Source organism: Hyperolius riggenbachi, chromosome 1 (genome assembly GCF_040937935.1).
Source record: "Hyperolius riggenbachi isolate aHypRig1 chromosome 1, aHypRig1.pri, whole genome shotgun sequence".
Taxonomy (NCBI): Eukaryota; Metazoa; Chordata; class Amphibia; order Anura; family Hyperoliidae; genus Hyperolius; species Hyperolius riggenbachi.
Genome location: NC_090646.1, coordinates 379,131,381 through 379,141,270, shown reverse-complemented (window position 1 = coordinate 379,141,270; position 9,890 = coordinate 379,131,381).

Here is a 9,890-nt window from a genome sequence, read left to right as displayed (position 1 = left end):
GGGGGGGTATGATGTTGATGATGGGATGAAGGACCGTGACTACCATCCACAGGAGGGGGATGTCAGCTCTGACTCTTAGGAGGAGGATGCGTCGGTGGGTTTGGTACGGAGGATCAGCATTGCAGACAGTGGCAGGAGCAGCAGTGGGTGTGGAATGCGGGACCCACAGCCTGCTGCTTCATCTTCTGCCACTAGTACTACTAGCCACACCACTCAACCCCCAACCGCCACAGGGAGAAAAGCGGCAGCATCCCATTCAGGCCGCAGGGGAATCTTTAGGTCCCCAATCTGGCAGTTCTTCACTCTGCCCAGTGGACAGCAAGTTTGCCACATGCAATGTGTGCAAACCAAAGCTGAGCAGAGGTTGTGACCCATCCAAGTATGGCACCTCCAGCTTCATCACCCACCTGCCCAAAAAACATTTTGTTGAGCATGGGGAATTCAAGAGGCTGAAGCAAGCTGGCGCAGGCAGTGGTCAGACTCACAGCACCAGAACCCCCTCTGCCACTCCTGCTGACACTGAGGCCTGTTCAGACAGCCAGTCCTCAGTGGCCTCCTCTGCTCCCTCTTTTGCTTCCCGTGCAAGCAAGAAACGCCGCCAGACCCTGTTGGGCGAGTCTTTCCCTGTTGTTGGCAAGAGGGGGACATGAAGTGGCTGGGAATCACTATGCCAGCCTTACCACCCTTTACCACCACAACCTCCGTCCTGTCTCCTGACTGATTGTTAACTATTACTAACTAAGCCTGGTTCACAAATTTTTTTAAAGCAGTGGTACCAACGCTACGTGCCATGATGCAATCTCCGGCATGCGCCTGGCGCATTACACCTGCTGCTGCATTGCCCTGCTCCTGCTGCCTGTGCTGCTCCCACCATCAGGGTGCCACAGGCCACTGCTGCTGCTACCACCTATATTTAACCCAAAACACAATTGCTGTGTAATTTTTTTTTAGGTGTCTGAGCTGAAAACTGTCACGTCCCAGTTGTGCGTTGGACTTTGAACACAATGTGGGCTGCACGACCGCTGTCTGGAACCAGTCCTGAATGTTAATTTACAGCCTTTTTTTTTTTTCTATTATACCTCCCCACATAAACATTGCAAAGTTTTGTGCTCTGATTTCATGCTGGAAATGATAGCTATCCTTTAATGGATCTCGTATATCAGGTGAGAATGTATAATCATCTCATAGAAGGTGTGTGTGCTTCTAAAGTACTGTGTAGCTGATACAGGGGCTTATGGAACATCATTCAGAACACCTATGTCCTCTTTACCTTTTAGGTATCAGAATAGCCCAGGGTAAATATTCTCTCCATAAATTCTATAGATCACTCTGCACAGGAATTGTGTTGCTTTTGACTGAAGATGGCGTTGTATACCAAGTCTATCAAACAAGACCTAGTTCTAGCATAAAATGAAGCTGAAGTGTGAGATATGGCAAGCCTTAAACTTGTACATTGTGTATTACTATTTTTATAGGGGCGGTTTTTCAACTATGACACTGTGAATTTGTAACATGAATGAGTTTTGACAGATACTATAATTCTTACCTGCCTAAGGCCCAGTTCACATTAGCGTTCCAGGTCCAGCTTCCCCGGACCCGGAAAGCTCCGTACACAGCGGATGGTGAATGGATACATTGTTAATCAATGTATCCATTCACACTCGTGCGACCGTCCGGATGCGATCCGAGAACGCAGCTCCGGCACGATCCGGCTTTTTTCCAACATGCTCCATTTTTGCGTCCGTCCCGGTGCGGCTTCGGACCCGGGCCGGATCCTGACCTGAACATGTGGCCATGCTGTGCAATGAGAAATGGATGTTTCTCATCACACTGACAATAGGACCGGATGCTTCCAGCACCAGTCCTACGCCACTTGGAGGGCCCGGACTACACGCCGGTATCCCCCATGCTTGCGGTGCCTTTCTGGCACTGTAATGTATCTAGTTCCGGCTACTTTACTGTAGCCGGAACTGATACATTCTGGATCCGCAACTGGTGGCAACTTGTGGCCACCGCAGAGACCCGTACGGTCTCTTTGCGGCCCCCGGACCCCCGGACACTTGCGGACTCGGAGCACAAGTGTGAACGGGGCCTAATGGCTGTTTTTGCTCTTTGCATTGGCTTTCCAAGCGGTTCCAAGGAACTGTAACCAAAATCACACCATTTTTTTTTTTAAATATTCATGTATACATTATTTAGTCAGTGTTTGCCCATTGTAAAACATTTCATCCCCCTGATTTACTTTCTGAAATCTATCAGAGGTGAAAACATCTTTTGTACTTGCAAGTTATCTCTGTGAAATATTCATTATTGAGAGTTCTAAAGCCAGCACAGGTGATGCTGCTGGCCTGTTTCTGGGTACTGAGTGGCAGATAATGCTGCTGGCATGTGTTACTGGGTACTACAGTAGGTAGGAGGTGATACCACTGGCCTTTGTTTTTGGGCACTGGGTGGCAAATGCTGCTGCAGGCCTGTGTTTCTGGGTACTGGGTGTCAGGCGATACTGCTGGCCTGTTTCTGAATACTGGGTGGTATGAGTTGATGCTGGCCTATGATTTGGGTACTGGGTGTCAGAAGCCACTGCTAGCCTGTGTTAGTGGGTACTGCCCAATAGGTGAAGCTGCTGGCCCGTTTCTGGGTACAGGGTGGCGGGAGTATGATACCTTATGTAATCTTTGTGCAATGAATTTGTTAGGAAATGCAGTATGGTAACATCACTGACACTGCATAGTAGCGGACTAGGAGGGACAGTGACCCACCCATGCATAGGGGCTCCCAATGTTAGTAAGGTGTTGCTAACACAGGTGAGCAGTAGGAGGATCTGCTGTAAGGACAGTAGCACTTCATCAGCACACCCAAGTTGGGGATCCATCTTATTCAAACATTATTATTGTTGTCTATCTAATAATGGAGCGATCACTTGGTGCCTGACTGACAAAAGCCTGCACGGTGCTGATCGATGTGCCCAATTCATGGTGCAGCCACAACTATGTGCCAGCTAATGCTCAAGCCGACCGCCCACTCTCCCCTCATACAAGCAGTCAGCCAGCGAGAGCAGCTGGTGTGCACCGCTACACTCGCCTAAAACTTCTTGGCCTGGTAGATGTACAGAGCCCCTTGCTCCAGCATAGTAGGGAGCTGCAGTTAGAGCAATGGATAACACATCCACTGCAAAAAATGATAGTGCACTATCAGCAGATGAGCAACATTTTTTGAGCAGTCCCTTTAAAAGTTGCTATGCGTCTGTCCAGCATCTCTTTAGTTTGTCATATGCCAGTCATTAACCCGAGTGTTCACTGGTAGTTTTAAATGTTTTTTTTTTACAAGGTGCTAGAATATCACCTAGGAGAAAAAGTGAATTGCATATTGGCCCTGGTGTCTCTGTGAGAGAAGTAGATAGGGTAGACAGCTCTACCCCATCAGCAGCCACATTGACACAAACCAAGAAGTGCTTAGGACTGAACATTTCCATCTAGTGTGGCTGCAAAGACAGACAAGCGACAGTGTGTTAAATCATATCCACCTGACCTAGCCATCCTGACACTGGTATTCACCCTGGTGGTAAACTCTCCAGGAAAAAGGCAGACAGGAACAGTCATCACAAGCGTGGACCGAGAACAGCAGTAGTTGATATTGATCAGGAGGCTGTACAGCAACTCAAACCACCCATACAAACTTTGCAGCATAAGTTTAAAAAACACAGTTTGTTTAAACTGTGACAAAGCAGTTCTGGTCATAGGCTATCGGTGACAAGTACAGCCATGATAAGGAACCAACGTCCATTGCAGTTGGAGGAAAACTCCCTGAAGCGTCCATGGATTGGACATGAAATAGAAATAACTGTAATTGTAAACACATTTAAGAGTTTTGAATTAACCCTTTACAAATTATCAGTTGCACTCATGTCAGCTGGCCATCTTACCTGTTTGAGTAAAGGTGCAGCTGCATACATACGCAAAATTACGGTTGCCCATAGCGATCGAAACTTGATCCTTAGAACAATAGTCTAGGACTCAGTGTTGTACAGGGCATTGCTAAAATGTACCCCTTTATAAAAATGACGTCTACAAAGTACTCCCCTGCTGTGTCATTCAACATCATTAATACCCTAATGCCGGGCATACACTGTTCGTTTTATGCGCCAGATCGAGCCAGCGGCTCGATGCCGGTGCATCCCCGCTCGTCCGCGCGGATCGATTGCCGCTTGTCCCCGCCGGCGCTCCTGATCACCGCTCGATTCCCTGCCATTGTCCGCCAGCGGGAATCGAGCAGGCGCGGGTCGAGCGGCATGATCGGGCCAGCTGAATATTATCAGCTGGCCGGATCAGCTGGTCGATACATGGTACAGAAACGTACCGTGTATCCCCAGCATTAGACATACTTGTATCTAGAATTGTTAGAAGTGCCCCATAATTGCATACAAATGAACGCTTTCCAAATGTTCCTGTATGCTATAATAAAAACATGTACTATATTCAGGTTTGGTTATATAAGATTTATCATATTTAATCTAAAAACTTATAAAAATGAGCGGTATCTTCCAGTATCCATTAAACCCCCTGCATACCCTACAAGGTGCTTATGTTAAGCTCATAGGGTACCTGATCTTGCCAAAATCAATGTTACATTCCCTTGATATGAGATGTAAACATGATATATGAATGTGCCCAAAACCATATTTGGAAAGCATTCATACACAATTATGCAGTACTCAGGGCCAGAGCTACCATAGGAAAAAATGGCCAATTGCCCCAGAGCCTGTAGGGGCCCCCAAGGTGTCCCTCCCCCATCTTAACTGTTGCTCCCCAGGGACTCTGCATAGTCTGTTAAGTTGGGAGGTTATTGGGGGAAGGTCAGCAGCCAGCTCAGGGGCCCAGGAGGGAAATTTGGTTGCAACAAAGGGCCTCTGATGCTTTTTGGTTGAGGGGGTGTCTGTTGGGGGGCCCTCAGGCTAATTTTGCCCTAGGGTCCAATTGTTACTTGAACCGGCTAGGCAGTACTTCTTCCAAAAATATACAGCCATGGATAAAAATATTGTCACTCTTGAATTTAACTTACATCTGAACTGAGAGGGATATGGAAGACTGCGTAATATGTTGGCGCTTTATAAATACAATAAATAAATAAATAAATAAAATAAATATGGAGGTTATTTTTTTCTTTTAAACAATACCAGTTGCCTGGCTATCCTGCTAATCTCTTTGGCTGCAGTTGTGTCTAAATGACATACCTGGAACAAACATGGAGCTAATCCAGTTAGAAAAACATTATCTACATTCTTGTTCAGGGTATATGGCTAAGATAAGAATATTAGAAACAGAGGCTCAGGAGGACAGCCAGGCAATGTACATGGTCTAAAAGGAAGCAAATATGTCAGCCTCCATATCACTGTTTAGGTGTGTTTTAAAGGAAACATCAGGGAAAATAACATAAACCTGGGGCTTCCTTCAGCCCCTGGACGCTTATGTGCCTCTCATCGTAAGTCCGCTCTGCGCATGTTGCCCATGATCCCTTCCATAGCAGCCGCCCGACCCAGCGAAGTCGGCAGCTACTGCGCGAGGCCATGCCACTCACGCTCCAGTCACCAAAAACATTCTACGTCTGCGCAGAACGCTCCCATCGACAGTTGGCAGCTGCTAAAGAGGGGATGCCAGGCGCCCCACTGTGAGCAGATCTGTGGTGAGGGTCACATGAGCTTCCAGGGGCTTGTGGAAGCCCCAGGTAAGTAAATCTGGTTTACATTATTTTCCTGATGTTTCCTTTAAGAGAAATTAAACACAAACCAATAACAGTTGTCTGGGCAAAATGATTGGCACCCTCAATTTAATATTTTGTAACACAATCTTTGAAAGAACTAACTGTTAATTACTTTCTGTAACAGAGTCTTTTACAGCTCTCTACTGGAATTGTTGAATACTCTTCAGATTTGAATGGTTCCTTCTACCATCTGCCATTTTAAGACCTCTTCACAGGTGCTCTATGGAAATTAGTTCTGGACGCATCACTGGCCACTTCAGAACTCTCCAGCACTTTGTCTTAGGGCCGGTTTCCACTAACACGGCGTGCATCTTGTTTGCTGATGCGAGCATGCAGCTGAATCGGAATTCGGACATATGCTGCAGAAAACCGAAGTGCGATTCGAAGGCAAAACATCAGAGGAGTCGCCTGTGGGGAAACGCTGTAGATACAGGCAAAACAAGTTTCTGTACTGTGTTAGCCAAACAAATTATATAGGTAGAAAAAACAACGTTTTGTAAAAAATACCTTTTAATGGCTAACTGATAGAGTTAAATTATGCAAGCTTTCTGGGATCTAGAAGGGGACTAGATCCCAGAAAACGTGCATAATTTAACTCTATCAGTTAGCCATTAAAAGGTATTATTTTTTACAAAACGTTTTTTTCTACTTATATGCAGATACAGGCCAAATTCATCCCTAATTTAAACGGGTCCTAAAATCATTCATGTGCGAGTTTTGAAGTATGCTTGAGTTACTGTCCTGCCGTAAAGCTGGCCATACACTGGCCCGATTTGCCGCCGTTTCGACAGCAGATTCGATCACTGGGATCGAATCTGCTGCCAATCATTCGCGCTACACACCGAATTTTGATCCATTTTGTCCGATCCCGTCGATCGCTCCGTGCGGACAATTACCGTCGATCGCCTGCGGGTAGGGAGCGCGTCGCTAGCGGTGTTCGAGTGCCCGACGTCCGACGCAATAGAGCGGCAATACATTACCTGCTCCGCCGGCGCGACTACCCCCGGTCACCGCTGCTCCGTCTCCGGCATGCTTCAGTTCCTCCTGCCCGGCAGGAAGTTTAAACAGTAGAGGGCGCTCTACTGTTTAAACTTCCTGCCGGGCAGGAAGAAGTAAAGCATGCCGGGGCCGGAGACCAGAGCGGAGACGGAGCAGCGGTGACCTGGGGACTGGAGTCGCGCCGGCGGAGCAGGTAATGTATGCGGGCATAGGGAGCGGCGGCAGCACCATCACCACCACAACAGATTGTGAACGGTTTCAGGCTGAAATCGGTTCACAATCTGTTTGCAGTAAAGGTAGCCATACGATCCCTCTCTGATCAGATTCGATCAGAGAGGGATCTATCTGTTGGTCGAATCTGATGGCAAATCGACCAGTGTATGGCTACCTTAAGACCCATGACCTCTTAAGGTATGGCTACCTTAAAGAGAACCAGAGATGAAGCACCCTCATGTATTTTATTACATTTATCAGTGGGAACATGACAGTAAACACCTACCCTGCTTTTAGTTTCATTGTTATCTGCTTAATTAGTCTATTAGCAACTGTGATAAGAATCCATCGACTATTCAGTCGAGGTTTGACCTGGAATCATTATAGCTGAGTCACTCTTCTGTGGAGTCCTTTCAAGCCCAAGCCTTCCCCCTCCTGGCTTAGATCTTCTGCTTTGCATACTGAGAGCTGTGATGACTGGGAGGGGCTGCTGCTCCTGAGAGAGAAGCTCTGTGGCTGTAATATGATCCCTGTGTGCACTAGATTCTCATAGGAATGAAACTGCAGTTATTATCAGTGACACTTCCTACAGGCAGATCATACCAAAATGAAAGCACATAGATGAAAGGCTGCATTTAGCCTAGATAGCAGCATAGTCTCATATAGCCTAGACAGCACATCCAGAACAACTCATATAACCCGGAAGGAGAAGGGATATGAGCCGGCGGCCATATTTGATTTTTCCTGGAGCAATAATGGATAAAAAACACTAAAAAAGGCACACCAGAGCGGCGAAATTATCAGGTAGAGCATTTATTCTTTACAAGCTATCGACTGATATGTTTATTTTGTGTGAAACATTCATCTCTGGTTCCCTTTAAGACTCGAGACCTAGCCTTTTGGAACTGGGTCCTACATTGTGCCCCAGAATGCTTTGGTAGTCTTCAGATTTTATAATACCATGCAGAGTCAAGACAGCAATCCCTTAAAACATCTCCTCCTGTGTGATTGTAGGGACTGTGTGCTTTTCTTTAACTTCTGTACTTCCCGACCGCCCATATATGACGGGAAGTTTCTCTTCCTCATCTGTCAAAAGAACATTCTCCTGGAAGGACTGAGGCTTCAACAGGTAAGTTTTAGCAAACTTCAATCTGCCTTTTAATGTATCTGTGTCAACAGTGACGTCCTCCTGGGTGCCCTGCCATAGTGTCCCTTTACATTCAGATGGCAACAGATAGCATGAGCTGACATTGAGATTGTTTTTAACTGTAATCAATCTTTCTCTTTCCTCCATGTCCAGAGAACTATGTGTGGTAAACGTTTTTTTACAATGTGTACACACTGGACACAGAACTATTATGATCTCTGGAGATGGGATTGTCCATGCCTTTCTACAATTTTAGTTCTCAAATCCTCAGACAAGAGTCAACATTGCTCCATTTGAACTGATTGCAAATTGTAATTTTTATATTGCAGCACCTGTTAATTGCTACAGGCGAGTTGAATTACAGAGCACCACATGATTGACATTCAATTAATTTGTATGATTCTGATAAAGTGGCAATAATGTTGTATAGACCCCCCCCCCCCTTTTTTTTTTTAAATTGTGTGGACGGTTTTAGATTTTTTTTCTTTGCTTTTTTGTATTATTCCAGTGCCAACGAAATAAACAAACAGGACAATGCCAAAAGCATCTGTAATAGCAACAATTTTATGGGAAAAAGTGTTGTTTTCTGACATAATTGTTAGGGTACCAATAATTTTGGCCATGACCGTATGTGTCAAAAATGATGTTGAGGTCATTGTTAAAGATGCAAATGCTGTAATAATGGGAAAGCATACTATTTGTTGAGGACCTAGGCTTTAACCACCTCGGCGTTCTGATTCCCAAGGATTTCTGTGCAAAAAGCGGTACATTTAATTTTCAGCACCTTTTTTCCTGTAACTTACCAAAATGAGCCAAGCAAGAGTTTAGTATACATTCTGAGTATAATAAAAGTGTCAAACACTAATTCTTGTCAAAAATAAAATAAAATTTATGAATAACTAACTGAAATACCTTGCATTTTTCCTCAATGCAGAAATATAAAGAAAATGCAGAAATAAATAAATCAATGCAGAAATAAATAAATGAAGGCAGAAACAAAATTATACAGGCTACAAGTGTACCTTAGAACACTTCTTTAGTGTGGTAGATCTTGAAGCATGGTAATGCGCAAAGTGCCACGTCACAATCTGGGCAGTAAGTGCGGGTCTCCTTCCGCATCTTTTTGCCATCCTTGTCCTTCTTATTGCAGCAAACAACGCACCTTCTTGTAGGGTTTGCTTTCTGTGGGGTCGGTGGCAAGTACTCCACAAAGTGTCTCCCTGAAAGCCGTGCCGGATTCACGACATATGATGCCCTGCGCCCCGGTCTAGATGTTGACTCTGGTGGGGGGTACTTCGTGCAGATTGCTTCCGTCAGCTGCCAGACAAAGTCATGGTGGGGTACAGGCCTTACACACCTTTTCTTGTAGAGCACATAGCCATTCCACAAGCACTGCTCAAGTAAGTGGCGGAAATTTTTTTTATAATATTTCCGCTGCTGCTTGCGGACAGCCGGATAGAAAGTCATGGCTCCATCAGCCCTGTCCACACCCCCCATAGTGTTGTTATAATCCAGTATGGCTTTGGGTTTATCCACCTCCTGTTTACTCCTGTTGGTGGTGCGGACAGTCTCGGCATTATGAATAGTGCTGAGGACACAGACATCACGTTTGTCCTTCCACCTTTGAGCCATCATTTTGCCTTTCTGCCAGGCAACGACCTCCCCCTTTTTCAGCTTCCTGGCAGAAAAGGCCGGCGGCAGATTCCGACGGTTAGCCCTCAAGGTACCATAGGCATCGGTTTTATGCTGGACCAGGTAATCAAAAAGTTCAGGG